Raw genomic sequence first — 6,000 nt, 5'->3', positions numbered from 1 at the left:
AGGCGGCAGGGCCCCGTGGCCGCGCGCCGCCTCCCCATTGGCTGTCTCTGACTCGCCGACGCCCCCGTGACGGCCAATCGCCGCGCGCGGTCCCGCTCCCTCCCCCTCCCTCGGCGGGCGGGCGGCGGGGGCGGGGCGGGCGGGCGGCGGGGGCGGGGCCGATGCGCGGTGGGGCGGGGCCACGGCGCTCGCGGGCTCTTCTTAACCCTCGCGCCGAGGCGGCCGCCGCTGCGCCTCTGCCTCCCCGCCCTCCTCTTCCTCCTCCTCCTCCTCCTCCTCCTCCTCGCCGCAGCACGGGTGGGCGGCCTGGCCGTGTCCTGGGGAGCGCCCGGCTCGCGTGGGTGAGGTGGCGGCCGTAGCGGCGGGGGCGGCTGCGTCCCCCTCGCCGCCCGTTGCATCATCCGCGGGCGCGGCGCGGGGTGGGCGAGGAGAGCTGGGGCTGGCCGTGCCCTTTCCCCCCCCGGCCGGCCGGGCCGCGCTTCCCCTCAGCGCGGGCGACCGTTACGCGGCCGGTGTGGCGTGGGGGTGTGGGGAGATCGGCCTCGGGGGGCTGCGGGCTGGTGGGTGAACGTGGTCGTGCTGCGCGGTTGGGCTTTTAGTTGCTTTTTTGTGATGAAGAAAAGAGAGAGGAAGGGGCAGGTTCGGAGCTGTTCTGGGTGAGGGGGGAGCCCTGGAGCCAGCCCCGGCGCTGGCGTCTTGCGGGGAGGGCGGGAGCGCGGGGGTCGGGAGGGTGCGGGCTGCTGGGGATGCTCTGGGCAGGCCGGAGGGTGCCTGCGGGCTGCCCCCTCTCAACAGGGAACAGGAGGAAACCTTGGCCGCCTGCTTCTTATACAGGCTTGCATGATGACACTGTGCCTTTTGTTTTTCTCTCTGGGTTTGACACCAGCTCTTCAGCCCTTCTCGGGCTGTCATCCATTGTTCTCCTGGGTACCGTGAGGTCTCTCGCCAGTGTTTTTGGGGAAGCCTGGCTAAGGCAGTGGACCAAGAGGCTTCTTTTCTTACATTTTATTTCATACATGGCCCTTCTCCTGTTGGGAAGGGCCTGAACTTGACTAAAACCTGAGAGAGCTACTGGCATATTGTTGAGCCAGCTACTACTTGAAAGACAAGTGATTCTTTGCCTGTTCCTGTTTGAGTATCTATGTTCTGTATATCTCTCTAATCCTAAAGTCTTTGACTATGGAGGTTTTGGAGTACTGGCCCTATTCCAGCAAAGTTGCTCAGACTGTTTACCCTTTCAACAAGTCTGTTTGCTGATCTGAGGCATGAAAGCTCTGTGTTCTGCAAAACTTGTGCTGCAGAAAGGAGGGAAAACTCAAGGGTATGGAGATAGGTGAAATCTGAGGATTTTATGTCAGAGAGGAAAGGTATATCCTGGGAAACTGAGACCTGCTTAGAACCTGGTATTTCTCAGCAGGAGAATGGCTGTAGTGAGATTACTACAGGTGAGGTATGGTTTAGGTGCTAGGTTAGTAGGTCCTGTACTTGGAGTGTTTGGACAGGTCATCCTTTTTTGGTATTAGTTGGTGGCTCTTTAGTATCACCCTCTGCATGTGAGTTAACCGGCCTGCTTTCCTGAAGCCAGAGCACTGCTTCTAAAAATCGTGGTTGGTAGCCAGGGTCATGGGGGGCCTGTGGCCTGGAGCGTGCCAGCTGGCTCAGGTACGTCACTAGTCTGGCGCTGGCAGCATAGCAGGCTGCCAGGACGGCTGGGACGGGCTGGCCTCTGGCTGTTGGCAGGTGCCCGCTGTCTGCATGTGAGATCCATAGGAACTAGGCAGGGCGTACCGTGCTCATGGCTGCACTGTGGATGCCTGCCAAAATCTCTACAGATGTAGCTGGAGTGGGTGGCAGCTGGGCTTTCCCACAAAATATGCATCAGCCAAAAAGCTGGCTTCCTGCCCAGGCGGAGATGACCAGTGGTTCTCTGGCAGCCTTCATCTGAGGTCCCCGGGCTAACAAAAGATGTGATGCCTTGTGGGGGGGCACCATAATGCTGGGGAAGGGGAGCTGTGCTTCTACCTGTTTTACCGACTTGGTTAGAAATTGAGAGCCAAGCTCCAACTCCCTCTTTTTGTTATGCTGGGCAGCTTAATCTCTGAGCCTCTGTTACCCTACCTGTAACGCTTCTCTCCCTGTACTTGGAGATCTTGGCAGATCAAGAGCACTGTTCCGGCTGTAGGTTGGTCTATCTTTGTGTGCTGACTAAGAAGAGGGAACTGGAAGCAGGGAAAGAAATAGTGAAAGCTTCTGACTGCAGCAGGTAAAAATGCAGATAAGGCACTCTCCAGTCTTTTCTCTAATGCTGTTGTGCTCCTTGAAGACATCAGTGTTCACTCAGAAGACTTATCAGCTGAGTCCAGACAGGGATTGGAGCGAACTCAGGAAATGGAGGTGTTAGAAGACACCTGCTTTAGGGCTGCATGCACAGCTTCCCTTCTGTGGGGGGAAGGCAGTCTGAACACTTTCATGTTTTCACTGTCTGGTTTCTAGCACAATGATTGCCGTACCGGTGGAAGTTGTTTTGCTGTTGAAGTTTCAGTATCTTTGCAATGTTACAGAGGCAGGGGCATTAAAGAACTACCCATTTGTTTTCAGGAAGGTTATGAGTATGCCAGTCTGGCCTTGAAAGAAAGAGTGATGATTGAGAGGACATGCATGTGCTCATCTTCTCTGTAGAAGAAAGTGGAAATAAGACTTTTGATTCTTGAAGGAGCCCTTCCTAGAGCCACAGTGTCGTTAATTCATACCCCAGTTACTTCAGGTCACTTGATGTCTCCTGACACAGGAGCGATGGCTGCCTGCTACTGAGGAAGTAAGAAGGGGACACACATACCCAAAACAACAACAAAATCCCAAACCAAATGGTTGACTGTCTCCTGAATCACTTATAGCTGTGGTGTTTCTGAACAGCTTCTAAAGGCTGAATGGGTACTGCTACATCTGTAAAGGTCCTAAAGCTCTCTGAAGACCCTGCGATACTCAGAGTGAGCAGAACAGCTGGTTTGTAGTGATTGTTCACAGAGTAAAGTACCTGCTTAATGTCAAAGTTTCCCATTCTCAGGCTGCAGCGTAATGGAATCCTGTATCTCATCTCTTGCTGAGTAGTCAGCCCTTGGGGCATCTCTCTCTGATCCACCTCATACACCTGCCTTTTAGACAGCTTCATTTCTGCTTCAGACAAGACTCAAGTTAATTAGGTTCTTGCATACATGATACTCTTTAAATATCTCCATTAGTGCTGACATCATATACTGTTAACAGCCTTAGAAACTTTAGCTCTTAACATATCTGTTTGAGGATTAATTTCATTCACTGGCCTTGAATCCTGTTCTGTAGGAGTTGAGAAATAGTTTAGGTCTTGGGTTCCCTGTGGAGATGGATCCAGAGATGTGAGCTTTGCCCATGAGGCTTTCTGCATCTCGTACCTCTGTCTATGTCCCAATCCCCTTCGTGACTTAGGTTTAAGTGACTTTGTAAATCGTCTTTCTGATTTTTCTGCCTCATGTGCTCTGCAGATATAATGGCAGAAGTTAGTCAGGCTTTTCTAGCTAGACTCTGCCCACACCCCCAGCTAGTTATGGGAGTGTTCTCTTTTACAGCAAACCTAAATTCAGACTGATGGAATTTCTTTCCTGAAGATGGGCAGCTCTTCCTGCAGCTTATCTCCCTTAGACTCTTCTGAGCAGCATTCAGTTGCAGTTAGAGTAGCAGAGCTGCCATTCTCCTGCCCTGTCTCCTCAGCCTGTGTTCCTAGAAGAAAAACAGAGGAGAGGGTCAGACTAGCAAAGAAGTTGCTGTTATCCTCTGTTTTGGTGATTTCTGCTCACTCTCTTTCCTTTGTTCCCCAAAGGTCTCCACAGTAGAAAGGTGCACCAGCTTCCCATGGCCTGATTTGGACCTGTAGGCATAATCAAGGGGGGAATTTGGATGTCCTAGATTGACCGCCTCTGCCCTCTATTGTGCTGAAGTTCCATCATCTAGGGCTGTAAGCGCCAGTTGGATGTTCTGGGTGGTGTGTCGGGAAGCTCATCAGTAGCTCTGAAGGAGCTCAAAGATCTGAGGTCTTCCTTTTGGTTTTGAACATGACAAGTCACTCTTGGGCTCTTGACCTGTTTCTTAAGTATAACTGTAAGCCATTGCAGGTGTTTTTATGTCTCTGTTGAGTGCTGTAGTAAGAATTCCCCTTGGAGAACAACCAAGTCTGTCCTAGGACTTTTCTGTCCTTCAAAACCCTAAGATACTAGGTTGGCCAAAGCTAGGACTGATTCTCTAGTAGCATGATTAGAATTTGACTTTATAAATGTGTATATATATATATATATATGCATACCTATTTACTTTAGGTTGAGTGGATGTGGAGTTATTTAAAATAATGCCTAATAAAATGATTTGAAGGGATTTATTGAACAGGAGCTTGTGTTCCTTCCAGTGAATGATGGTTAGTATTTGGTGACAGGACTTTTGTTGGCAATGTTTGTGGTTAGCTTTTTCCCTCACCTTGTTTTTGTTCACAGGTCTAGCCCAATTACCGAAGCTTTGATTAAACATCAGAGTATTGCCATTCTAAACATATCTCACAGCTTAGTTGAAGGCAATAAATACAGCTTTTCCTCTGTTTCTGCTGTTTCTAGTTCAAGAGGTGATGGGTGTTGCTGTTAGTGGATTATGGATTTTTTTGCCTTGCAGCAGAGGAAATGAGATGAAATTGTCTTGCCCAATTCAGAGGGAATCCTCCAAAGGCAGCTTTTGAAGAGAGCCACATTCATTTCTTTCCTGCTGTCAATACAAAGAACAAGTACTTATTTTTTGAAACCTCTGAAACTTTTACTGCAGCAAATTTGTCTCCCTTTCTCCTCAAGTTTTGGACCCTCTTGAAAGACACTGAGGATTGGTGATTTAAAGCTTTTAAAGGTTTTGCACTCCTATTTTATGAGAGCCAAGAAGATGACCAAAATCTGCTGTGTCCTGTCTATAACGCCTTGCTGCTTTGTCTATAATCCCTTCCTGCATGTTGAAATGGTTTGATTCTTTGGCAGCAAGGTACCTTTATTAGATGGACTTTGTAAATATTGTCCGTGTTACCTGTGAGCAGAGGCAGTCGGTGTCCATGTCCAGTATTGCATGCCAGCTGTCTGAAAGAACATGTGGATGTGGCTTATAGAAAGACTTGAAACTTCTTCAGTATATTTCTTTACTAAAAAAATGCTGAAATTCTGAACTGTGAACCAGGGACCTTCTAGAAATAGAAATGAAGTCTGTGTTTCATTCTGGAATGGGAAGTAGGCTAATTTCTGGTAACAAAGACTGGTTGGTGTAAGATGATGTATATTTGTGGGATGTTAGCTTTCTTGGACTGGTGTGTCTCAGCCTAGTCCTGGTCAGTAGTCTAGGACAGGATGTAGTCCATCTTGGCTCTTGGGCATGCATTAGGCTAAATAAAATAGACTCATATAATTTTGGTGGCATGGAAGTCTTTATATCCAGAAGGAGAATTATTTCAAGCCTTAGTCTGGAAAGTTGGCCCTTTCAGAGGCTTTTTTTCCTAAAGGAGGACAGTTTAGATGCTTTAGGCATTTTCTTCAAATCAGCATGCAAGAAAAGAATTGCTGTGCATAAGGCAGTAGCGGTTAGTGGAGCATGCTAACTTGCAGGATCAAATGCTAAAGTTCACTGATCCTGTGCTTCAGAATTTTTTCCAGTGTGTCACCAGACCATCAATTTTGTCTGATCTAAGCTGTATCTGTTTTGCGTGCATTTGTCAGAAGGAGGAGGGTGAGGCGGGGGGACACCCTTTCCTGTGCTTTCCTAGCACAGTTCAATAATGGAAAGAGCAGAACCTTGCTGCAAAATGGTGATGAGAAAAAACAAATATTGGGAAACAACCTGCCATGCTTTCCAAGACTTCAGCCAGATTTTTGTCTTCAGTGAACAGGAAGCAGGCAGTGCTCTATGAACAACTGGCTGGAGTAGGAGAAATGAACTTACTGGCTTCCATTT

At 48.9% G+C, this 6,000-nt stretch overlaps 1 protein-coding gene across 3 annotated transcripts in view; it reads left to right on the top strand.

Moving 5' to 3' along the window:
• Window positions 1-218: 218 nt before the first annotated feature.
• Window positions 219-6,000, top strand: part of LOC141939188 (cystathionine beta-synthase-like protein) — a 30,451-nt gene continuing 24,669 nt past the window's right edge. The window contains exon 1 of one of the 3 annotated variants that reach the window (XM_074858431.1): window positions 219-341. The gene's annotated coding sequence lies outside the window, so the exon portion shown is untranslated. Of the gene's footprint in view, window positions 342-486; window positions 561-2,003; window positions 2,264-6,000 lie in introns of those variants that run through there. The other 2 variants (XM_074858434.1, XM_074858432.1) reach the window with 2 other exon arrangements.

This window comes from Strix uralensis, chromosome 2 (genome assembly GCF_047716275.1).
Source record: "Strix uralensis isolate ZFMK-TIS-50842 chromosome 2, bStrUra1, whole genome shotgun sequence".
In the NCBI taxonomy this organism is placed as follows: domain Eukaryota; kingdom Metazoa; phylum Chordata; class Aves; order Strigiformes; family Strigidae; genus Strix; species Strix uralensis.
This window is presented reverse-complemented; position numbering and strand designations above follow the sequence as displayed.